Source organism: Halichoerus grypus, chromosome 6 (assembly GCF_964656455.1).
Source record: "Halichoerus grypus chromosome 6, mHalGry1.hap1.1, whole genome shotgun sequence".
Taxonomy (NCBI): Eukaryota; Metazoa; Chordata; class Mammalia; order Carnivora; family Phocidae; genus Halichoerus; species Halichoerus grypus.
In genome coordinates, this window is record NC_135717.1 from 2,475,873 (window position 1) to 2,502,679 (window position 26,807).

The window sequence follows — 26,807 nt, forward strand, 5'->3', positions numbered from 1 at the left end:
TTTATTTGGAGGGCCTTGAGAATGCAATCAGTATTGTCTAAGGTCCAAATTTAAGGAAAAGTAACTTATTTTATAATATATTTGGCAAATTAACTTTGTTTTGTACAGTGAGTTCAAGTTACTAAAGTTGAATTTTAATAAAATAGACCTTATACCTAATAGAACACATTTAACAAGTGAGGAAAAATTCACAGAATATTGCAATTCAAATATGGAAACCAGGGGCACCTGGGTGGCTCAGTGGGTTAACCTTGACTCTTGATTTGGGCTTAGGTCGTGAGCTTAGGGTCATGATCCAGCACCCCCCCCCCCCCAGCGGGCTCTTGTCTCCAGGTGGACCCTGCTTGAAATTCCCTCTCTCCCTCTGCCCCTCCCCCCCCAAAAAAAGACAAATATGGAACCCAAACTAAAGACTCTTGTCTTTTTGTCATTGAGAAGAATCAATTCTTATTTGTTTAAACCATCCTAAAAAACAACAGAAGCCATCTGTGCAGAGCTTGCTGTGGGACCTTCAAGAGCCTGGCAATAAGGTGGGAGACAGATCTATACACGAATAATCCAACATTGTATGGTGACCACCATGTGAGAGCTATAATCGGGGATGCATGGGAGCCCAGGGAAGGCACCTGCACGTGTCATCCAGGTGAAGCGGTTGTTCACTCAGGGGAGGGGCTGGGGGCTCTGCCTGGGCAGAGCTAGTCTTGAGAGAAAAGACCTGGTAAGGCGCATGCAGGAAGCCGATCCCCGGCTCAGTTTTGCTAGACTACAGCATGAATCCGATAAAGGGGAAAAAAAGGTAACAGACATATCAGCAATCTTCCAACCACCCTCCCTGTTGGCCTCGCTGTGCTAACCTGTGCAGGGAGGGGACGGGGCCGGGGCGGAAGGCCAGAGCTGGCCCCTTTCCCTCCCTCGAGGAAGGACAGGGGGTGGGTTGCAGGAGAAGAGAACAAGGGAGGGGCATTAAGGAATTAATGAAGGAGAGAAGAAAATGAGATGAGCAGCTCCCGTTAGAACCAGGGCTTTGAGGAGAGAGGTATGGAAAGTGGGTTTTTAGGACATCCCTCTGTGTGTGAAGGCCTTCAATGAGAAATTGTCAGTAAAGACTATCATTAAAGTTCAGTGCTTTTTGGGGTTGGATTTTCTGTTGGTCACACTGCTGGCTGTGGGAGTCTCAGTCTCCTTTAAGGCAGGAAAAAGAATACCGGGTTTCCTTTGGGCGACAGTGAGGGATAAGGTAGGGGATGGAAGAGATGTGTAGATGGCTAGATGGAGAATCCCTGGGCTCTGGGACTTTATCCTGCAGGCAGAGGAGAACTTTTGGATGGGCAGACAAATTATGTAGCTTCCCTAAAGCTCAATTGCATCTATAAAATGGAAATCATGATGATACCCGTCCTATAGATCTGTGTCATGGGTGTCACAAAAAAACCACACATGAAAATAGACTAACACATTTCCCAGCACAGAGCAGCCTCCTAATTAACCATCACTGAATCGGGATCTTCCTTTATGCCCCCAAACTGACCTGCCCCATGTCCTATTCATCAAGGACCCACGTCTCTCTAGAGCTGTTCCAAAATTCACACCAGGGAACCACAGTGGCAAGAGCTTTGTGATGATTTCATGGTTCGTATCGAACTTCACTCCTTGATCCAAAGGAGGGGGTGAGGTGGGTGTTTCTGTGGGCAGAAGAGAAATACACACACCGTCTGCTTCATTATAAGGCTCTGATCCTTGAGCAGGCTCTTTATGCAGTTTGAGCTCAAGGGCCTGCCTGAAATGAGGAGCACAGATAAAAAGAATAACAAACATGTGTTACACATTTGCTCTGTGCGCTTCTGCGCAGGATCCTCCTTAATCTTCACAACAGCCCTATGACATAGCTCCTTGTACCTGCTCTTTACAGATGAAGAAACAGCCCAGAGAGGTAAAGTACTTTGCCTAAGGCCACACAGCTAGGAAGCAGCAGGTCCAAGTCTTGAACCCAGACTCTTTGCCATTAGTCTGAGCTCTTGAATCCGAAGACATGCGCCTCTCTCAGGAAAGCCAAGAAATCCTGGTGGAGGAGTGAAAGTCCAAAAGTACATTAAACATAGTCATAAATGAACCTTGAAGGGCCAGATGACTAGATTCTATTAGCATTAAAAAAAGTTAGCAGTTAGCATTTTAAAAAAAGAGGTATTTATATGTTCGTCCTCACCCTCATAACCCATTCTGTTCCAATAAATTAACTGTGCTCAGCTTTGCAGAGAAGCAGGGAGCTGCCCCAAATCAGATGGCTCCATACACACACTATTTCTCTTGCAGGATCATTCCTAGAAGGGATTCCTGCAGCCAAATGACACCAAGTGTGACCATTGCAAAGTACAAACAGGATTAAAAGGAAAACATCTGTGTTTTGCAAGGCTGCACTAACTCAAGACAAACAAGCTGTGTATATACTCAAATGCTCAGTGACTTCTGATGGCATCCCCACACCTGAGTTCGTTGGGTGGCCTGGGGCATGAAGACATATGTGTGATTCCATCATGTCAGAGTGACTTGGAGACCCTCCTTTTGTGGTGGTGGTGGTGTTCAAGTCAGTGAGTCGTTACTACACATCCCTCCTGGGATGAAGTCTTTGGAGTTTCAGAATAACTTCACATATGTACTACTATTTTATTAACGCTTCTCAGATGTCATGCAGGGCTCTGAACTTCAAACACAGCTAGCCAGGATTTGATCCTCAAAAGAGACGAGGAGGCTTCATCAAGATGCCCACATGCCTAAAGCTATTTGTTGGATCCAAAAAAACAGTCTCATTTTGTGGGGGGAAAAGAAAACTTAATTACCAGTGAATAAAGCAACTCTCAGAACATGTGGTTTCAGGTTGTGCCAAGATTTGGGGCCAATTTATTACTTTATTATTATTGTTGTTGTTAATCTTTACTTGAAAGATGTATAAAGCCACTCAGTAAGTCCCTTTCTCAAGGATACTGAAGCCGGAGAGTCTCTGAAAGGCAAAGCTGAACGGCAGATCACAGATCAGAGCAAAAGCATTTTTATCATACATCAGCATTAAAGGGTAAAGGATGTTCCATAATGGCTTTCCCCCCCCTCCTTAACAAAGAAACTGCACTCTCCTTTGTTTGGGAAACTGTGATGCCTTCAAGAATAATTTGCTTTTCTGCTTCCGATTTTGTTCTTCTCCTTTGGCAACTGTGCTCGGCCTGCATCTAAACCAATATTTGGAAGGGATGTTGTTCTCTGTTTATACTTCCATGTTTCAGGGAAGACATCATGGCTGAAGGAGATGCAGTTTGAGAAAAGGTCTGTTCTCTGTTCTCCGCAAGCCAAGGAAAACATATTTTTAAAATCTTGCTAACACGTTAGCTTTGGCATCTTTAAAACTCATTTTTCTCCACATTTTTGTGTCTCTCCAACTTGGCTGTCGGTGAGCTGTGTGGTCTGATGAGTGACCAGAGGCGGAGATATGCATCGTAGCCCCATCACCAACTGGCAGAGGGCATCGGTTACAAGATCATTGTCCTTGTCCAATGGAAGGAGGTGGTTTTGAGCTGGACAAAGTGCCATCTGTGTCTACAGACACAGCTTGGAGATGGACCACACGTGAGAGCAGACGTTTGATTGCAAATTGTTAGAATTGACCAGAAAGTAGAGAAACACAGCAGCACGTCCCCCACCACCACACACCCGGCCTGGTGAGCTGGATTGTAGGGCTGACGAATGGACTTAGGGCTTTATGAATGACCCTCTTCCTTTGTTGACACACAGGGTGACCCCTGTGTCCTCTAAATGGTGCAGGCCAGACATCTTTTCCAAGTCCTAATAGTTCCTTCCCTTTTATAAATGGCCAAATCGAAGCACATTAGAGCTCCCAGGGGGCCAACTCTTTAAATGCTTCCTGTACAATGGGCCTCAGAGGCTCCTGCCTCCTTCCTAAATGGGCCTTCCTGCAAATCCCGGCGCACTTCCTCACACTCAGGCATCAGTGGGCTCTGCCGCATGTCCTCGCTAAGGCCACAGCAGCAGCTGCTGAATATTTTATTTCTCACCGGTGTCTCTCCATGCAGTCCGCACCTGGATGTCATCTTTCCTGTTGTGACACACTTTTCTCTTAAAGGAGCCATCAGTGATGATGTGTTATAGTCTGTTCAGAAGCAAGGTCTCAACCAGCGTCCCTGTTAAGCTGGAAAACATTATCCTTTCCAGAAACCGGTCTTTGAAGGTTTGTGCAGATTTGGTAAGAGGGAACAATCCAAGGAAGGCCTTGCTTTCATGAAAGCCCCCTCTCTGTCCCCAACTCCCTTGCAGGTAACCCCAGGGGAGAAATTTTAAAAAGAAAATGTGGGCTTAGAAGACTCCAAAGGTTGCTTTTTCAGAAGGCACTAGTTTCTAAGAGTACTATTCTTAGTCTTTGGTTTTAGAACTTGCATGAATTCATTTATTCCTTCAGGAGATGTTTATTTAATTCCTACTATGTCAGGCACTAGGCAAGTCACTGGAACCCAGCCCTGAACAGTGAGACACCCACCTTGCCTTCGGAGAACAGAAAACCTAGTGAGGGATTCATTCATTCACTCATTCATTCAGTACTGCTTATTGAGTGCCTATTATGTGCCTGGCATTGTTCTAGAGATTGGGATACACAGTGGTGGACAAAACGGGAAAATCATTCTGGTGGGAGATGGACATTTTTCAAATAATCACATAATGTATATAATTATAAAATGTAATAAGCACAGCAAAGAAATCTTCTTAAAAACACCTTCCATGGGATTCTATACCCAGCTAAACTATCATTCAGCAGTCAAGGCAAAAGGTATTTTTCAGATGTACAACAAATGAAAGACTTTATTACCAGTAGATACTCAATGTCAGAGGGAAGTGGACAAGGAAGAAAGGCATGAGAAATGAGAAACAGCACAAAAATTCATGAAATTCACTGGCAAATGCAATGAACTACTGCTTATGTTAAATTGCTACTTTTTTAACAGAGAAAAAAATTACAATTAATGAAAATGAACAAAATAGAAAACCAAGTTAAAGGAGAAATAATATTACAAAGTAACAGAAACTGGCTTTTTAATTAAACGACTAAAACAGACAAGCCTCTAGCAAGATTTAAAAACGGATGGAGCTTTTCCACACTCCCCAGAGAGGGGTCCATACGGTGTTGTTCTGCGTTCCCATGATAACTTAAAGGGAAACTTTTACAATGTCTGGAGCTCTCAATGTCCTGCAAATGAAGGAGGAGGAGGTCCTTAAATTCCTTGCAGTAGGAGCCCACTTAGGTGGCACCAACCTTGACTTCCAAATGGAACAGTACATCTAGAAAAGGAGAAGTGACGGCATCTATGTCATGATTCTGAGGAGAACCTGGGAGAAGCTTCTGCTGGCAGTACATGTCATTGTTGCCATTAAAAACCCAGCTGATGTCAGTGTCCTATCGTCCAAGAATACTGGCCAGTGAGCTGTGCTGAAATTTGCTGCTCCTACTGGAGCCACTCCTGTTGCTGACCGCTTCACTCCTGGAAGCCTCAGGAACCAGATCCAGGCAGCCTTCTAGGAGCCCAGCCTTCTGGTGGTTACAGATCCCAGGGCTGACCACCAGCCTCTCACAGAGTGGCTTATGTTAACCTGCCCACCATTGCTCTGTGTAACACAGTCTCTACCCTGGGCTATGTGGACATCGCCATCCCTTGCAACAACAAGAGAGCTCACTCAGCAGGTGTGATGTGGTGGATGCTGGCCCCAGGGAAATTCTGAGCATGCGTGGCACCATTTCCAGGGAACACCCATGGGAGGTCGTGCCTGATCTCTACTTCTACAGAGATCCTGAAGAGATTGAAAAGGAAGAGCAGGCCGCTGCTGAAAAGGCTGTGACCCAGGAGGAATTTCAGGGTGAGTGGACTGCTCCGGGTCCTGAGTCCACTGCTACTCAACCTGAAGGTGCAGACTCGTCCGAAGATGGGCAGGTACCCTCTGTGCCTATTCCACAGCTCCCTGCTGAAGACTGGAGTGCCCCGCCGGCCCCTGAAGACTGGTCTGCAGCTTCCACTGCTTGGGCCACTGAATGGGTAGGAGCAACCCGAGTGGCCTTAAGCTGCTCTTCCACAAAGGCAAACAAAATGGAAAGAAGGCTGATGGAAGATAAACAGTTTCTTACAAAAGGGTATGAAAAAAACATAAATAAACAATGATAGGAATAGAAACAGATGTATAGCTGAGATTTGTTTTAATGAGGGAAATTAAATTAAAATAAAATAAAATAAAATAGGGGCACCTGGGTGGCTCAGGCAATTAAGCATCTGACTCATGATCTCAGCTCAGGTCTTGATCTCAGGGTCCTGAGTTCAAGCCCTGTGTTAGGCTCCACATTGGGTGGAATAATAAATAAAAATAATAATAAATAATAAATAAAATAAAATTAGGCAGATACGATGAATAACTTTATGTCAACAAATTCAAAAGCTTAGATAAAATGAATAATTTTCTGGAAAAATATAGACTACCAACATCAACTCAAGAAGGTTTAAAAAATCTCAAATACACCAACAACCATTAAAGAAACTGAACCGGCAATCAAAAGTACCCCCCATCACTCCCACACCCCCACACCCCAAACACACAGACAAAAGGCCCTGATTCCGTTTTACAGATGAATTCTAACAAACCTTCATTGAATAGAGAGAGCCCCTATCTTATAAAAGATATTACAGAGACTAGAAAAAGAGGGGGAAACTACGGAAATAATTTTATAAATTTAGCATAATCATGATGGCCAAACCAAATTCTCACAATGCTACAAAGAGGGTTCGAGCATTTTTGTTCTAAAAGCCGGTGCCCTGCTTGCTAGCCTATAAAGGGTGGGGTCAGTTATCTTGCACACTAAAAGAGTCTGGAAGAGAAAGGGGGTTATCACTGATCATCCTTCACATTAAACCGTGTGTTCAAGTGAGAACTTTGTTTACTGTACAAAGACTAAGATATCTCCCATGAGACTTGGATGACACCATTTCAAAAGCTGGAGTTACAAAGATGAGGTTTGCTAATCCATTGTGGTCCATTTGAATGCGATTGCTAGAAATATCACTTCATCAGGAACGAGGAACTTGGGACAAATGCTAAACCAAATGGGAGGCCAGATCAACAGGTGAAAACCAGGACTCTTCCTGAGCAAATCAGGAAATTTATAGCCCATACCGAGGAGATCAGAAGTATTCTGGATGTAAAATCAAAATGCAAAACCAATAAATAGCCTTCCTCTATAACAATGGAAACTAGTTAGAAACATGTAATAGGAGAAGACACACAAATATAATAGAAGAAAAACACATACAACAACAACCAAAAGTATTTACACCAATTGGGGACATATCAAAACTTTTAAAACTTTATGGAGAAAAGTACAAAACATGGCTAGAGGTGAGGTTTTTGTTTTGTTTTGTTTTGTTTTGTTTTAATGCATGGATAAATCATATACAAGCTTAGGAATGTTCAGTGTAATAAAGATATTGGTTCTCCTTCAATGTATTTATAAACTGAAATTCATCCCAACAGGATTTCTCAAGGAACTCCAAGCGGTGGTTTCAGATGGGGGCTGGAGCTCCTTGTGTCAAACCGATGTTCAAAGCAACAAGAAGAGGGAAAGAAGTAAAACCCCCAGTCTGATGCTCTTTGGTCCCACTCAGGAACCCCTGCTTATTTTGTAGCAGCCAAAATATAGAGGTGGCCACATCTGAGAACAAGACAGGTAAGGAAATGTATCCTTTCGCGCTGCGTTCTGAATAATGTGGGGTCTGTTACTGAGGAAGAGGGAAGGGGATTTGGGAAGCAGCCAGAAGGCTTTGTCACTCAACTTAAATGTCTATCTTTAGGAGAATGGGTAAATAAGTTGCATTTACATTCACAATGGAGTATTACCTAGTGGTTAAAATGAAGCAAACAGAGGTACATGGATCCATATAGCTAAGCTTCGGAACAAAAATCTCTTACCTGAAAAAGAAAGTTGCAAAGTGACTCAAAGTATATGATACCATTTATATAAAGTTTAAAAGCCTGCAAAACAACACTGTGTATCTTTTATGGCTACACAAAATACTTACGTTAGGAAGATAAAAAACATGAATGGGAATGAAAAACACTAAATGCAGGGTGGTGGTTACCTCTCAATGCGATCAGAGACAGATACGTCAAGGATTTCAGTTCTCCCTATGATGCTTTATTTCTTCAAAAATGAGGAAAGGGGCACCTGGGTGGCTCAGTCGTTAAGCGTCTGCCTGGGGATCGAGCCCCGCGTGGGGCTTCCCGCTCAGCCGGGAGCCTGCTTCTCCCTCTCCCACTCCCCCTGCTTGTGTTCCCTCTCTCTCTGTCTCTCTCTCTGTCAAATAAATAAATAAATAAAATCTTAAAAAAAAGATGAGGAAAAAAAGGTTTGAAGGAAAATACTGTTAAAGTTAAATCATGAGTACACAGAATGTAAGTTATCATTCCCTATACATTTCTGTATGTTTGACATTTTTCAAAATTTATGAGCTAGAAGGAGAGAGAGCAAGAAAGAGGAAGTTATGTAAAGACATAACTAATGAGGTGTAACTTACATACAGTGAATTCACACATCTCAGGTGTACAACTTGATAAATCTTTACAAAGCAAATAAATCCAGAGCATGGTACAGAAGGCAGCGCTGAAGAAGGTTCTCTTAAGTCCCCTCTCAACGATAGCCCCCACGAAGATTCACCACCATTGTGACTTCTGTCACCATAAATTAATTGTGTGTGTTTTTGACTTCTGTATGAAGGAATCATGCAGCATCCTCCAGCGTCTTCTCTTTAATGGCTGGCTTCATAGTCTCAGCATGATGACAGGTTCATCCCGAGGGGCTGTCTTCTAAACTGCCTTGGTTCTGATCCAGGTGGAAGGCAGGGGCTCCACGTTCAACATGAGGAGGACCATCTATCACTTCCTGAGCCCTGCAAAGCAGTGGGGAGGGAGATCTAAATTTTGGGTGGTTTTCAGGATCCTGTACTCATGGCTGTCGAGGGAGCTGGTGTCCTGCCGACAGCTGTAGGTGGATTTGACAATGCTCCCAAACTCCCTCCTGACCCTCAGCTTCCCATTTCCCTCGTCTGATGTCTGCTTTAAATAAAGTAACAACCAAGTGTCAGGGACTGTGGAGAGACTTGGGACATCCCAGCCCTCAGACAGCTCACCAGGGGTGTAAAAATAATTAAAGCTGCAAAAGGAGATGTAGGTAGTATTTTTAGCCGTATGTCCGAGGTTTGCCTCTCTTCAGTGCCCTGTTCCAGTCCCTCACTTGCTGCCAGTGTTTTAGAAAGTTAACTCCTTCACATTGTTTGTGTCAAAAATGTTAATTTACAGAGTAACACGCCGAGGTATGATATGCTAGAGATGCATGCAGGTGGGTCCTGCAGCTGGACTGGGAGGATGTGGCGCTCTGGAGTTTCTTGACATGGGCTGTATGTCCTGGGTGTCGAGACCGTTGGCCAGCTATGCTCCCTCCACATGCTCCCTGGTGTGTGGAGGCTGCAAGGCGGGCCGTTGTTCCAGGGGGCCAGCCGGATGCTCCCCCTGGCTGCTCACAGTTCCCTGGAATCCATCACTGAAAGTCATGGACCAATGGAAGTCTCAGGTCCAAACTACAAAAGACAAAAACAAATACAAAAAACGGAGGGTGGCGTGAAACGCACACACGTTACATAGACCACAGCGGAATCCGATGTCTGTTTTAAATGAGTCATTCTCACTTCCATATTATCACTTTGTTTTGTCTGCAGCGGAGAGGCTACTTCGAGTTATGTATACTCTCTGTGGTCTCCCTGGAAAGATGGATTGCCAAAGATGACAGTCTGAATTTGACCACCAGACCCACTGCCCACACACAAAGACCCCATTCCCAACTTACCTAAAGAACCTGTTATGTCATAATGGTTTTGTTTTTGCACAAACAGGAGGACGGCCCTAATTATCCAGGTAAAACAGGACACGTGAAGCTCAGAACACACTCCTGGAGATCATGCAGTTAATAGTCACGCCTGTGAGTGGGAAACACAGAATCGTGATGCTGACCAGGAGGAAAAGGGCAGTTTGGTTGCCTTAGTGAAGTTGATTCACTACCCGTGCAAAGGAGATACTGAGCTTAGTTCAACAAAGAAGCAAACATGTGGTAGAGTTCCATCCCCGTTCAGTTTAACCCGAACTGGATGGTGTCTCTGTGCTTGTGATCCCCCTTTCAACTTGAGAAGGAAGAAAGAATCACGACTCTGGAGAAAGGAAGGATGGAAGAGCAGCAAGGTGCTGATGAGATGCCAACTGAGTTATAGAGAGTCTGTCCAGAAAGGGGGGAGGCGGTGTACTTGAGAATTCAGCCAAGGAGAACAGTGGAAATGAATAAATTATTTTGGCTGCCGAGAATAAAAACCTGTTGGTGGAAAAGGCACAGAACAAGTCACTGGGAAGGGAGTGTTGAGTGAGATTTCGATTTGGTGCCGTCTCCTCTGAAGTTGTAAGAGACAGCTGGTCCAGTGGCTGTCACCCTGCTCCTTCGTTGGCAGCTCCCTGGGGCCACACACTGCAACGTAGCTTCTCCCTTTGCCACCTGGAGCGAGAGGAGAAATGTTCCTTGATAAAACCTGAGCCACTTGTACACTTATCAGACCTTAGCTCTTCCAGTGTGTGCCCACACCAGGGATTAGCAAAAAACAAAATGCCATTAACACCTTAAAAAAACAAACAAAAAAACACAAAAAACCCAAACCAAAAAGAACCTCTGAAGGATGCAAGCGCCTTTGCAGAGTTCTCTCAGAGCCAAAGTCCATGGACTTTCAATCTTGTCGAAATCACTACTAATTAATACCTTTTCACTTCCCGCTGAAAGGAAAAACAATTTACAATTCAGTCAGGCGGCCTACGCAAAATCACTCTAACACCTTCTATGTATGTTCTGAGACGTGCTCTCACATTTCATGATCCGTTTATTTAACAAGGTGGGTAAACGGCACACAATTATGGCGATAATATGGCTGAGGTGTTTGGTTTCTATCTCTTCGCCGTAAATTGTGGTTGTTCAAGCCTTCACAGTAATGTTTGCATCCCTCTCTCAATTTCTTCCTATCACTTGACAATAACTATGAGGGTTTTTTTTTTTAAAGAATGTTGGTTTAGGGGCGCCTGGGTGGCTCAGTTTAAGCATCTGCCTTCGGCTCAGGTCCTGGTCCCAGGGTCCTGGGATCGAGCCCCGCGTTGGGCTCCCTGCTCAGCAGGAAGCCTGCTTCTCCCTCTCCCACTCCCCCTGCTTGTGTTCCCTCTCTCGCTGTGTTTCTCTCTGTCAAATAAAATTTTAAAAGAAAAAAAAAATGTTGGTTTATTGTCATCATATCACCTATTCAAATAGCACTATAATTTAAAAATGTCTTGGTAGGCACGACTCAACTAAATTAATTACACTAACAAAGATATTCTAGGGTATATGCCTCTGAAAATATAAGATTAAGTATATTAGCTCTGTTGTGTGTGTCATTTTTCTCTGCATAGGCAAAAAGTGCTGCCTGGATAATTGAGCGGGCAATTTTGCTTTTGAACGATACTATCAAAGGACCCAAGGATTTAATTTCAGATTTTTTTTTTTCTTGGAAGACTACATTCCACATGTAATTCTCGGCACTGGGTCAGGGCTGACTTGCTTCAGAGATTCATGAGCTGCTGGAACGAACATCAAAAACCAAAGCCAGGGTTGTGGGAAGAGCCGGACCATGCAGGGCTTCTGGCTTCTTAGACTTGGCCTCTTTATTGCTCGTTGCCTCTGAAATGTCCTTAGTCTACCTTTGCCAGGGGCAGTCTCAGATGTGAGTAAAGGGAGCCCAATCGGCTGTTTGTAGAGGTCCAAAAGGATTAAGATTTGAAGGTGACAGCCCTGTTAGGATAATCTCCCTCAAACCTTGGTCAACAGTTGAGGGTGATATCCTTATACCTTTTGCCTGTTGGCTCTCTCCTGGGGGCAGTCTCAAAATGTTCTTGAAAAAGGTGTCTTAAGGAAATAGGCAATCTCACTTTTGTAGAGTGCAGTAGGAAACCATGGTAATGTCACAGTGAGCCTTCCATCACAGAGACATGGGTAGCCTCCCATTAATTAGGTTAGGGAAATGCAGAACGAAATTGCCATCTGGGGAGAGTAAAATGACATATTCTTTTTTTTTTTTTTCATGCCTCCTGAATTTTGAACGCACTGAACATGGTCACAGCCAAAGCCATCCTTTAAGACCCTCCGACATTTTAAGATGTATGGGGGTTGACTTTATCCTAAAGCCCCTCTCCTCAGTCCCCACACCATCCCCGCGAAGTCTACGGAGAGAGACGCACACCTAAATGGTCATTTATATGACAATAATGACAACTAAGCTCTGCCGATACCACTCTGCATTTTACAAAGTGGCTTTCCAAGTATCAGCCCATTTGTTTGTGAACTCAAGATTCCTTGCACTTGGCAGTGGTGGTGGTGGGTAGGTGGAAGGCATGTGGGGTTTGATTTGATTTATTTTTTTTAAATCGTAATAGGAATCAAAGCAAAGGGAGATGCGATCATTCTGCTTCGTAGAACTCCCTCTGCCCATCTTTCTCCCTCTCCACGACCTCCAAATCTGTATTGAGCTCCATGGACCCTCATTACATTTTATTTGGGTGCTATTCGTTAAGTGCTGTCCGTGGCCGTTCATAAGGCCCCCCCTAGAATGGCAGGAGGTGACCATTTCCTGCGTCTCTGGGGATCACCCATTCTGAAATGTGACTCTTCCATTCTTCTCCAATCATTAGGACTGTCGGGGGAGCAGGTTTATGTTGCAAAGCCAGAACAGCTGTTTTGTGACTCATGGGAATATCATATTTAGCATGTTTTCCCCAGTGAAATGTATTTATTTAGATGACACATAATACTGTTTAGAAGCCAACCCTCCTTTGCTCTTACACTCAGCCTTATGGAAGAAAACAGAGGAGTGAAAAAGGCAGAATGAGCTCATTTGAGAGAGCCAGCTGGTCGGAGAGTTCTCTCGGGCCATTCATGCAATGAGCTCACACTGGAAATCTAAACAACAGGGAAATTGACACTGGGTACTGAACTACAGGGCACAAGAAATAGGAAGTAGCTTTGTAGCCAGCTCATCCTAAGTATCTGTGGCTCACAAATCTTGCCACTGGGGCTGGGAGATCACTGATTGCACACAAGCATCTGGAGAGAAAACACAGCCATCTACCACTTGAATTGATAGGGTATCTCGGGAAGTGATAGCGGCATTATGGCTTTTATCCTCTCTGTAGGTCAGCCTCTGGAAGGTAACAAGACCATTAGCACTTGAACAAGCCAGATGGCCCACTCAGCAGATAGCAGGCTCCCCTCCTTGACCCAGTCCCCTAGTTCAGCTGTTCCCAGACTTGGCAATACTGTGCCTTACTGAGCTAGAGCTCAGAACATCTCCCAAATATAGGGAATTGGGGGGGGGGCGGAATACAGAAATGACATTAATGTGTAAGTGATAGAAGCCTTCCTTTCCCCTTTTTTATTGTTCTTGGTGATGTCTGGAACACAGTGACTTTGCTGAAGCAGCATGCTGAGGGCACTCTCCAAGGGCTCCCATTTAATTAAGTATATCACCTTGAACTTGCTCACATTTGATCTCATTTCCCTCCTTCCTGCCCACCTGCACGGTCTTAAGATCTTCCTGTTTCCCTGTCATCAGTTTTGAATCCCTTGTCCTTTTATCTGCTAACCCTGAGCTTTCTCTGTACCCATCCCCCACCTCCTTCAGCTCTTGTAAAAGAATATTAAATAAAACTGGGGCTGCCACTGATCTTTCAGGAGTATTGCTCTTTGCACCTCCCGTTGGAGAAAAGTCTGTGTACCCTTATCACAACCATTTGTTCCTTTCTCCCTACCATTCCCCAACTGTGTCAAAACAGTCCTCATCTCATTGGTCAGTGGCTCAATTATTTCAAAAGGTCTTTAGTGAATAAAATTCCTTGAAGTCTTGAAAGTTTAAGCACATGTTTTTCAAACCTTTTGTAGCAGCAAATCCCTTAGTTACCCCACTGTTACGGCACTGCTGGATACACAGAAGGGTGTGAATGTGTAGATCAAGACCAGAGAAGGTACCCAATCAACAAATAGCTGCTTATGAATAAGAATAAGGAGCCCAGGGAACGGTGCAACACAGAAAACATCCCTTTCCTGCCTGGGTCATCAGTCAGTCCTTACAGAACCGGCCTCGGATAAGGGCTAAGGGGAGCCCACGTTTCACAGGCCACCCTCCAGCCTCCCCTTCCAACTCAGTCCCCAATGCAGGGTCCCTTTCTCCAGCTTCTGGCTCCCTGCACAGTCAAAGCCAGGGAGGCTACTGTTCTTTGTTCTGTCTTGGAGGGCAAGGGAGAGTATCGTTGTTTTCTGTGGATACAGTGATAAAGATGATGATAATGGTGATGAAGATGATGTGGTGATAGTGGTGATGGTGATGGTGATGGTAGTGATGGTGGTGATGATGGTAATGATGGTGGTGATGGTGATGGTGATGGTGATGGTGGTGGTGATGGTGGTGATGGTGATGGTGGTGATGATAGTGATGGTGGTGATGGTGGTGGTGATGATGGTGATGGTGGTGATGGTGATGGTGATGGTGGTGATGATGGTGGTGGTGATGGTGGTGATGGTGGTGATGGTGGTGATGGTGGTGATGGTGATGGTGGTGATGGTGGTGATGATGGTGGTGGTGATGGTGGTGATGGTGGTGATGGTGATGGTGGTGATGGTGGTGATGGTGATGGTGGTGATGATAGTGATGGTGGTGGTGATGGTAGTGATGATGATGATGAAGATGACAATGAAGATGATGGTGATGGTGATAGTGATGATGGTGAAGGTGGTTATAGTGGTGATAGCAGCAGTTAATAGCACCAAGGCACCACCCTAGCAGTTTGCATGTATTAACTCATTCAAACCTCAGGACATCTTGATGAGCCAAGTATTATTATCATAATCAATCTCATTTTACAGATGAAGAAACTGGGGCCCAGAGCCATTAAATAACTTGCTTAAGGTGACATAGCCAGTAAAGGCAGAGCTAGGATTTAGACCCAGTCTGCCTCCAAAACTCATGCTCTCAGCCACTGCACTGAAGGTGCAGACGCCTTAGAGTTTTTGAGGCAGTAAATCTAGAAGCAAATGAACTGGCATTAGCATTATATGGAACTATCATTAATTATGTTTGGCAACCCCATAAGCGATGAGGATGGGACGGGACAGGAGGGGACGGAGAACTCCACCATATCACACCTTTTCTCAAAAGGAATCTTATGTAGAAAATAAATACAAGCAGAGCTGTTTGGGGAAAACAGATGAGGGGGCCTGGAGTCTTATTTCCTGACCTCCTCAAAGACCCTCCAAAGGGGCCCTAGGGTACTGTGGAACTCAGCTGGAAAGTTCTTCGGTTCCAGGTGTGGTGCATAATACTGGTCACCATTTATTAGCTACCTGCTTGCTACCTGCCAGGTGCTTTCCTTATCAGTTTTAATCCTCAACACTGCCTTGGAGGTGAGGAGTGATCATCCTCATTTTACAGGCTCAGGCAAGTTTTGCAAACAGTCCAAGTTTCCCTAGTCTAAGTTGGTGGCAGAACTGGGGTTGGAGGCAGGACAGCATGGCCGAGAAAACCTCCTGTCTCCCAGATATATGGGCTGCTTGCTGTGCATTACCCACAGGGATGAGAGCCATCCATTTCTCTTTGTGCACATGCTGACCCACCCTCTCGGGCCTAGGGCCCCGGAGGACTCCAGTGCAGCCATCAGGTGTGATTGCTCCGGGAGACACCGGTGTAACTGCTCTTGCTGGCACACCCCATTCGTTCCTTGCCCTGTGGGTAACCTTTAAGTCCACGGGCTTCTCTTCTTTCTCCCAGTTACCAGCAGCTTGGTGCAAATGGAGGCTGAGAGCTGACTCATCTGTGATGTAATTCCCCAGGCCCTGCCGGGACGTTCTTACGGACAGGGTCACATCTGTGAGCCAACATCCTCTCCAGCCCAGCAGCCGTTTGCAGTGACAGGTCCCACACTCCTGCCAACCGACCATCCCAATTTCATCCTTGAGCTCCTGCCGCTCTCTCAGGTGGATGCCATCTGCGTGCAGTGATTTATCTGCCCTCACTCCTTTCCAATCTGGCTTAGAACATCCTCGTATTGACCATGGTTTGATCTAGTACCTGTCTGCTGTAGAAGCCATTCGAACAGCCTCTGTAGACCGAGGCTAGAAGTCCATTCAATCCCTTAACTGATTTCTTTTCATCCTTTCCCCTGTAGAGAACATCTATTAGTCATACCATCCTTTTCAAAAGTGGAGTGAGCCACTGGGTTGGTGGCTTATGCTCTCCTGGCAGGATGCTGACCTTGTCTGTGATCAGGGAGTTGTGTTGCTTAGTGACTGAAGTATCAGCTTCAGAGCCAGACTGACCTGCGCTGATGCCCTGTTTCCACCACTGCCCATCTGGGGAGCTTGCTGGACCACTACCACTTTCTCTCCCCCTAGGGAACCGCTCCCTCCACGCTCCATCCTGGTGCTTGTGCTGGGGTCACCGATCACAGGACACCAGCCCCTCAGCCACAGTGATTGGTCCAGTGATAGGTCAACCAGAATCCTTTCCTGAAATTTTTCTAAGAGAGCCTGTGGAGGAGGCATTTCTCCTCATACAGACAATCCAGATCTGCTAAGGCCCTTCCTCACTTCTCCAGTGGAAAAAAAATCTCAAAGCGGGTGAGAGAACTGGCAATAAGTACAGAGAACAAGAGTCAAGGGGCGGGGAGGAATCCGGAACTAGGGCACGAATAGGAGTTTGGTGCCCCGAGAGACCAGTTTCTGCGGTCTCCAGAGCTAGAACGGCACCATACCTTTCCAGTTATGGGACGAGTCCTTTTTCCCTTGAGCTAATGTGTTGGGGTCCTGTTAATTACAACCAATGTGTCCAGATTAATCTAGCTCCCCAAATGAGTTTCCTACCGAGTCTCTAGAGGTCTTTCCTCTTTAATATCATTAAAAGGCCTCTTTTCATGGGATTGCTTTGAGAGTCTCCTGCAAACTATACAACAAAATCTGGGGGATCAAATTGTGTCTGGCTCTGTTCAGAGAATTCTCTACTGCTATTTGGACAAGCTCTTCTTCTTTTTTTTTTTTTCCTTTCAGTGATCCAAACTACTTACAGAGCACTTTTGTACCTCATCAAGTGCTGTCAGCCACCTTTTGAGATAGGAATCTATTCATTCCATCAACAAGCCTACTATGTGCCCATCTCTCTTCTTAGTGCTGAGAATACACTAGTGAATAAGACAAAGCTCCCACCCTCATGAACTTACATTCCCGTGGGAGAAACAAACAAACAAGTGAGTAAATGCACAATATAATTTCAGGTGACAGTAAGTCCTATGAAGAACAAGTAGATCAACTCAAAGAGAAGCTAGGGGGTTGGGTGCCATTTTAGACAAGGTCTTCCTACATGGTCATAGAAGGCCTTTCTGCAGAGCTGACATTAAGCCAGTAACTTTAATCAACTCAGGGAGTAAGCCAATGGGAATGACATTCCAGGGCAAGTCCAAGGACCCTGAAGCAGGAATGAGATTGGCATAATGTAAGAAAGCAAGGCCAACTGGATAGCATGAAAGTGAGGGGCAAGTCTGGGCACCTATTAGCCCAGACAGTACCTTTGTGTTAATTAGAAAAAGGTATGCCTTCTAGGTAGACTGATTACCACCAGCCATCATTGTGCAGGCCACAACCTGGACAACTGTACCTGGTAGTCATGAAGAAAGTCTTAGGAGATAAGTCAGAGAGAAACTGGAACCAGGTCATGTAGGAAGGACACTGATTGGATTTTACTCCAAGTCATCACTGAGAAATATTACATGAACCACATATATAATTTAAAATTTCCTATAGGCACATTTTAAAAAGTAAAAAGAAACAGGTGGAATTATTTTAATAATATGTTATTTAACCAATAAATACAGAATATTAACACATTAACATGCAATCAATATAAAAAATTAATGAGATGTTTGTCATTGGTTTTTTTCATACTATTTTTTTTTTTTGAAGTCTGGTATATATCTTACATTATAGCATAACTAACTCAGGTGCCAAATTTTTATCAGATATACTTGATTGGCATTTAGATTTTATAAGTTTACAGTGGAAAAGGTAGATTTACATACCCAGGTTGTCCAAACATACTTAGAAGTTTTCTAATAATTGAATTTGGCATCAGTTTTTAAATTTAAATTAAATCAAATTAGTATGGATTTCCTTAGTTCAGGAGCCACATTGCAAGTGTTCAATGGCCACATGAGCTAGTGGCTCTCGAATTAGGGCAGGGCTAAGTGCTTTGGGAGTGACTGTAGGGTTGAGAGCAGAGAGTGCGCGACCTCACAGACCTTTAAGAAGGAATGTTCCGGAAGCTGTGTGGAGAACAGACTGGTAAAGGGGAGACCATTCTAACAGTCGAGGTGGGAAATGACAGTGATGTGCAGGGACGCTGGGCTGGCAAGACAGGGCAGACCGGGAGCTGTTCCAAGGCTATAGGTCCCCAGACTTTGTGGGGAGAAACCAAGAATGACTCCAGAGCCTGGGCAGACTTTCTGGGACACTAACGGAGCTTGAGCTTCAAGACTCTTGTGTGGGCTTCTCGCCAAGGCTTGAATTTTGTGGTATGTGTGGTATTTGTCAATTTTTTCAAATGTGTTAATTTGGGGTGAGTTTTTACTCATTCTAAAGAAATACTCACCTTCATTCTTTTTGTTTTTTTTTTTTTTTTAAAGATTTCATTTATTTATTTGACAGAAAGAGAGAGCACACAAGCAGGGGGAGCAGGAGAGGGAGAAGCAGGCTCCTGGCTGAGCAAAGAGCCGGACAGGGTGCTTAATCCCAGGACCCTGAGATTGCGACTGGGGCCGAAGGCAGATGCTTAACCAACTGAGCCACCCAGGCGCCCCTTCACCTTTATTCTTGATTTTATTAATACTCTTTTTTTTTGTCTTCTTAATGAGAACCCTCCAGATTGAATAAGCTTCAAATTCCATAAAAACCTGGATCCGCCTCTGCTAAAGGGTGTTACTCGTCCATTTATGAAATTTAGACCTGCAGGGGTAAAATGATGACTCTGTATGTTTTTCTGTAATGTGCCACTTTTCATCCAGTAAGTTGTGTTAAGACAGTGCTCTGGGGGGGGGGGGGGCACCTGGGTGGCTCAGTCGTTAAGCGTCTGCCTTCCGCCCAGGTTATGATCCCAGGGTCCTGGGATCGAGCCCCGTATCGGGCTCCCTGCTTCTCCCTCTGCCTCCTCCGGTTTGTGCTCTCTTTCTCTCTCAAATAAATAAATAAAATCTTAAAAAAAAAAAAAAGACAGTGCTCTGGGTTTTATAGACTTATTCTTTTTCATGCTCCCTTCATGTTTTCCTAGAGCCTGCTTTTGAGCATATTGTCCTTCTAGAGGGAGCAGGTAAGCAGGCAAGCTAATTCTTGGGTATGTACTTCTCCCACCCTCCAGCAGACAATGAATCTGTTCTGCGGCTAGGAAGTGGTCTATCCTGATAGCTAAAATGTGGATTTGCAGCCAGATGCCTTGGCTCCACCCTGATTCTGCCTAACTCGTTGTGTGACTCTGGGCACATCACTATCCCCCTCTGAGCCTCCTCAGTTAAACATGGACCATTGCACCTACCACAGGGTAGTTATGAGGATTAAATGACACACCCCATGGACAACATCAGCCGTTTGCCTCATAGACAGTAAGTGCTCAGTCATTGATTGCTATTATTATTATTATTTTGTCTATTTTCTGGTGCCTTTCCTCCATGACTTCCTGCTCCAGGCATTGTCCATCAGTCAAGGCCAGGGTCCTAACCCACCTGTAGCAGGAGAGAGTCAGTCAGCCTATCACCCTCTATAAGGACTCAATCATTGCAGCCCCTTAACCAATTGGTCAAAGTTCGCGTCACCAGTAACGGGCCCACTTGACTCAATGTGTCCTGATGTGTGGCACCCAGAAGGCCCGATCAGCCTCGTTCTTGTCCAAGTGCTGAACCTGAACATAAGCAGGAGGAAACACCCAGCAGATGTGCAAAGTGAGGCATTGGAAAGGACAACTGACCTGGACTCTTGCAGAACATTTAATGTCACGAAAAGCAAGCGAGCAAAAGGAGGCAGGGCACGCTCCGGGTGGGGCGTCGGAAGGGACAGGGCGGGAACACACCGCAGGCTAGCGCTGACTGCGACCCGGCGCAGGTAAGAGCAAACAAAACGAAATGGCCGCCAAACCCAGTCAGGGATCAGGTGGGGAGGTGTATGGGACACCTGAGGTCATGTTAGTTCTCCTGGGTGTGAGGTCGGGATCAGAGTCAGTCAGTGCAATGCGGACAGCGGTACCTCCCATACGCTCCACTCTGTGCGGTGAGGATTAAGGGAGAGACTCCATGCAAACAAAAATAAACAGGAGAATGTCCTTATTTTGAGGAGAGGCCTGATGAAGGAATCAGAGGTGACAGGGACATTCAGAGAGGAGAGAGAGAAGGCAGAGGGAAATTGGAGGAAAGAGAGAGGGAATAGCACACCGTTAATCCTGGTAAATCTAGCGGAAAAGTACATGTGTGTTCATTGTACCATTCTTCCAACTTTTCTGTCAGTTTGAAATTAAAAAAAAAAAAAGACGCTGACCTTCAAAGCCACTTGACCTTTACTTTCTGTTCAATAACGCATTGGGCCTACCGGTGCACAGCAATGAAAGGTTTCCATCAATACTGGACTGAATTTGGCCCCTTGCTAAAGCCAGACGCTGTTGTCCCCAGCCAGGGCATGGCGGGGTGGGTGGTGAGTGCGGCAAAGTGGTTTTGTTACGTGGGATGGAATTTCCATGCGCTGGGATTCCCTGGCGCATCCTTCGTCGGGGAAGGGTAGGTGCCCCGCTGCTGCGTGTCCTCCCTTTCCAGACGGCTTTGCTCCCTCCATCCCCCCTCCCCCTCCTTCTGGCATGGGTTTTGGCCGAAAAGCCCATCTCATCAATTGTTCCCCTGCCACCAGTTTTCTGAGACGCCAGCTATGTTAAGATCTGCATTTGCTGCCAAGGATCCATATGAGCCATCTCACTATTTAGGCTCCTGGCATTGGGATATACAATCTGGCTTTGCTTGTCTGTCTTAGCCTACCTAATGTCTCATTCGATGGGTCAGATTCTGTCTATTCCATTTATTTTATTTTATTTTTTTAAAGATTTATTTATTTGAGAGAGAGAGAGCGAGTACACGGTATACAGTGCACAGGAGTGGGAAGGACAGAGCGAGAGAAAGAATCCCAAGCAGACTCTGTCCTCAGCGCAGAGCCCGACACGGGGCTTGATCCTAGAACCCTGAGATCACGACCCTGACACCATGACCTGAGCTGAAATCAAGAGTCAGACGCTTAACTAACTGAGCCACCTAGGCCCCCCTATCCCATTTATTTTTTTTTAAGAAGGCTATGAGTCTTTCCTCTTGGCCTCTATCCCAGCAGCCTCATCAATATCATTTGCTGGCTTCCTCCCATTTTAAGTTTGGAAAATCTATTGAAACAAATAGTGGACCTTTGTAAACTCCCATAATGGAACCAATCTTGGTTGAGCTGTGCTAACGGAAGTCATTCATATTAGAATTCATTGTGTGTCTTCTACGTTAAACTGTAAGTTCCTTGAGGACAGGGACTGTGTCCTAGTCTCTGGCCCTCCAACTGTGTCCGTATGTCATGGGAATTCAACAAACATCTGTCAGATAAAAGAAACATCCCTATCGCTGTAATCCTTCAGAAGCAACAAGCCAATCCCCCTCGGACAGCAGAAGGTTGACAACTCGTGAAGGCCTCCCTGGCCCTTTATAGCTTCAATGTCATTACTGTGCAATAGAAGTGTTTGCAGGGGATTTCCTGGGCTTAAGGCACCAGAAAGGAGGGAGGATTCACTACAACCTTTACTTAATGACCTACGAGTGGTCAAGGCCTCTTGCTTTCATTCAACAAACTTTACTGGGAGCCAGGGTTCCCACAGCAGCACTGGGCACCAAGGATAAAAGACGGTTGGTCTTAGGGAACCCCCGGTATCTTAGGGAGGGATGACCAAGGACACATGTCCTAATCAGAAGAGGCAGAGAGAAATAACTGTCACGGGAAGAAAGAGGAAAACATCCCTCCAGAGTCCCACTTTGAAATGATCTCGAAAGCTCTCAGGATAAGAACTTTGCAAAATAATACGAAGAGCAATGTTTATAGAGCTTCTCATAATCACAGAACATTTTAGTTGTAGATTCTCATCTACATGAAACATGCTCCTCTTTTCCTAGAAGAGGAAACCCAGGCTCCCGGAGGGAAAGATTCCTGGCCCAGATCCTGCAGCTGGGAACTTCATCCCCTGCTTTTGCTCTGAGGACTGGGTGTGTGGTTCCAGCGGCGCAGAGGGCTCATCAGTTTCCCTCCACATAGACTCAACTGGCCTGGGGTCACTCTGTTTCTAAAGCTCCTTTAGTGATACTAATAAGGACCACTGTGTATTTGTCATACCTTTTTATTCTGTGTTTCTGATGCTTTGCTATCTTGGGGACTTGCTGGCCCTGAGGAGCTGCCCTCCCAAGGTGAACCCATTCCCAGAGACAGTAAACAACTCACCTCCAGTGTCCCTTTCATGTGCAAACCGATCAGCCCAGAGCCCACTCCCTAATCCTCTCCTCCGTGGTGCCAGGCACAGGACAGCCAAGGACAGCCATTATGCCCCGAGCACATTGAAATTATTCAGACTAGCCATACTAAGCCTGATGCCCTTGCCTTGACCATTCCTTCTTGAGAAAACAATAGAGAAGGCCTTTGCCCACATTTCTCCTTCCTCTCACTACCTCCTGGCAGATCCTGATGCTCCCCGGAGTGACCAGTGTGGTGGGGAGTACTCCTCCTCTTGGAACTGTGAGTAACAAACTATCTATTCAATGGCAGTCATCGCCTGATCTGTTGGCCTTGCTGTACCTAAATTATAATAAAACCTATGTTTAAAAACAGTGACATTAGGGATGAAACCAATGAGGGCTTTGCAGATCCCCTGGGACTTGGGATCACCCCATTGAGAGGTCTCTTCTTTCTCTTCCCCTTAAACAGAGTGGCTTCCCTATTATCTGGTTTACATAATGGACTTTTTTTTTTTTTTTTTAAGATTTTATTTATTTATTTGACAGAGAGAGAGAGCGAGCACAAGCAGGTGGAGCAGCAGAGGGAGAAGCGGGCTCCCCGCTGAGCAGAGAGCCCCACATGGGACTCCCTCCTAGAACCCTGGGATCATGACCTGAGCTGAAGGCAGATGCTTAATCGATTGAGCCACCCAGGCGTCCCCATAATGGACCTTTTAGACATAATTCAGATCGTGGCACTCCCAGTGCCACTGCTATGACTCCCCAAAGCTAAAGTTCCTATCATGGCCTTAAAGGCCCTCCTCCTACACCTGCTGACCTCACCTCCACCACACTGGCCTCTTTGCTACTCAGGAACCCGGCAGGCAGGCTCCCCTTTAGAGCCTTTCCAGCTGCCTGCAACACTTTTCCCTAGATAATCCCCACGTTCAACCCCTCCCTCCCTCCTTCCCTCCCTCTCTCCCTCCCTCTCTCCCTCCCTCCCTCCCTCAGGTCTTTGCTGAAATGTCACCTTCTCCATGGGGATACACTGTCTTCTCTGTTCTGCCTTTTCTTTTTCCTGTCACACTTATTATCCTTGAATATGCAGTATAATTTATTTATTGTGCTTATTGTCTTGTCTCTCCCCTCCTTCCCTCCCCACCCTACTGTGTATCACACAGGGTAAGGAACTTTGTTTAGTTCCCTGATATATTTCAAGGACCCAGAAAAGTACATGGCACAAAGAAGGCATTAAAATTATTATTTGTTGAATGGATGAATCTCCTCTTAAGAATTTGTTGAACAGGGGCGCCTGGGTGGCTCAGTCGTTAAGCGGCCGCCTTGGGCTCAGGTCATGGTCTCAGGGTCCTGGGATCGAGCCCCGCATCGGGCTCCCTGCTCCGCGGGAAGCCTGCTTCTCCCTCTCCCACTCCCCCTGCTTGTGTTCCCTCTCTCGCTGTCTCTCTTGTCAAATAAATAAGTAAAATCTAAAAAAAAAAAAAAGAATTTGTTGAACAAAGTTTCCTCCGTTAATAAAAGAGCTTGCGGGGCGCCCGGCTGGCTCAGTTGGTACAGCATGTAGCTCTTGATCTCAGGGTCATGAGTTCAAGCCCCACATTGGGGGTAGAGCCTACTTTAAAAAAAAAAAAAAGAGGACTTTGCAAACGGCTTGCCTAAATCTCTCTGACCATTTTCATGTCAAGGATGGGCTGGGCCTTCAGGATGTCCAGCATAAAAATGTCAAGGAGGGATCTTCTAGCAAGACCCTGAGAATGGTCAAGGGAATGTCACTTCTGCTCTGGGCAAAATGGTGAATCACAGTAAGTAGTGTGATCATCCAATACCAAAGGAAAGGAGAGATTCTGGGAGAAAAGCATCATTATTTTGGTACAGGAAAGGGAGCTCTGTTAGGGAGTCAACACATACAAAAATAAACACATGGAAATAGTATTTTAGGTTTTCAGAGAGCCCTGGATGAGACTCTGCACCAAAATCTATTTTTAAACCTTCAGTTGGCACAGGATGGAGTGGGCAGGGCGGGGCTCCTTAAGGGATGAGACAATGACTTCGGGGCAGAGGGAAGAAGAGCAGAGATGAATGGGCAGCTGTGGCCCGAACAGTGTCAACCGTGGGGACCCCGGCGAGGAGCCCTGGAAACGGTCCCTTGCAATGTTTTTGCAAATGATGTGTCAGGAGACGTGCCCGGTGAAGCCAGCAAATCAGCACGTGACCTTGGACCTTCCCGGGCGTTGAGACGCCAGGTCAATGGAGACAAACAGAAGGAGGTCTTCAGGGCTGAGTGCGCGGGCAGGGAAGTAGCAGGCAAGCCTCGCTGGGGCCGACTCTGGTCACGCATCGAGGGAAAAAGAACTCGGAGCTGTCAGCCGTGACCCAAGGAGAGGGCCGAAGAGGCACTGTGCGCTATTTCTGGAACATGTCAGCCAAGACGAGAACGGAGTAGTGGATCCTACTGGGTCATTAAAGACAGTTCATCATCCTGCTGCTTTATGAAATGCTTCATCCTCCAGTGTTCTCTCCCCACGCCCTCCACCCCGGTACTGGGCCTTCCTCTTAACCTTCCCTGCTCTCCCTTTGTAATTCCCTGCCTCTGAAATGGGCGTTGCCCTCTGCAGAGAGGGCCAGGATCTTGTGAGTTCCTAGTACCTTTTCAATCCCAACTTAAACTCCTCCTTCTCTGTGAGACCTCCCCAGACAGGGCTTCGCCATCACTGCTCAGAGTTAAAAGTGCCTCCCCTGAAACATGTTAAGATGATCTGCTTAAAGCTGGCCTCTTGCACCGTGAGCTCCTCAAAAATGAGAAGTGTGTCTATACCGTAAGTGCTCAATGACTATTTATGCGATGCACGAATGGAGAGATACTCTGTATCTCAAGACAGGCACATGGAGAGGAGGACTGTCCTGAGCCAGCCACGATGGCCGGGGGGAGGAAGAGTGTGGTGGGGAGGCAGGTGTCTTCAGCGTGGAAAAGGGACAGCTTCAGAGGACACAAGTACCACGTCAAAACCCTTGAAAGGTGTTGAGGCAGTGAACAGGGCCACAGAATACTGGACCATGAGGACACGGGAGAGGGGGCAACCCTCCATGTTTCAGAAACACTTTGAAACGTTTATTTCTGCAAAAAAAGAAAGCTGCCTTATATCTTTTTGTTACAAAGCATCACATTTAAAAAAAAATAAAATCAACTTTGGGGGAAATTTACATGCAATTAAACACTCTGTGACTGCATAGTTCAATGAGCTTTGACAAATGTATACGCCCACTAACTATCCTCACTGTCACGATGCGGAGTATGTCTGTCGCCCCAGAAAAGCTACCAGGTGCCCCTTTGGAGTGAATCATCCCCATCCCCCACCCCAGGCAACCAGTTGGCTTCCTCTTGCTGTAGATTGGTTTGCCTGCTCTAGAGTCTCATGGGGACATGGTGGTGTCTGGCTCCTTTCTCTCATCATTGTGTTTTTGAGATCCATCCCCTGATGTTGCATCTATCAGTAGCTGGGTCATTTTTTTTTTTCTTTCATCCATCTGTAGTATTTCACTGTGGGACCATGGTACAGTTTATCTGTTTACTTACTGAGGATATTCAAGTTGCTTCCAGTTTGGGTCTGTTATGAATAAAATCGCCATAAACGTTTACGTAGAAGTCTTTTTGTGGGTAAGGCACAGTGCAGACACAGTGGTTACCAAATAAAATAGGAGAGACAGAATCTCAGATTTGGGAGGGGAGTTAATAGGAGTCTTAACTGTTACTGAGTCCAGCCCTCTGCCTGCTGCTTTCTCTCCTGCATCATATCCCTGAAACCTGGCTGTTTGGTCTTTACTTGCCCCCACCTGACAGGGAACTCACTACCTCTCAAAGTAGTTTATTCAGTAGGGGGGAAGCTCCAAGTGCTAGAAAGTTCTCCCTTCACTGAATTTCAACTGACCACTGAATAGGGCCCACCCCCCCCAGTGCCAAAATTCAGTCTAATAACATGTGCACAGAATTGGATGTGTAAAAACGGCCACCAGCTTCACCTCAAGTGTTTCCCAATTTAGTCTACAGATCCTTTGCTGTGCCAACCATTTCA

At 45.7% G+C, this 26,807-nt stretch overlaps 1 pseudogene; it reads left to right on the forward strand.

Annotated features, from left to right (window-relative positions):
* The first annotated feature begins 5,164 nt into the window (after positions 1-5,164).
* On the forward strand, positions 5,165-6,206 carry LOC144382036 (small ribosomal subunit protein uS2 pseudogene; annotated as a pseudogene).
* Positions 6,207-26,807: the final 20,601 nt, after the last annotated feature.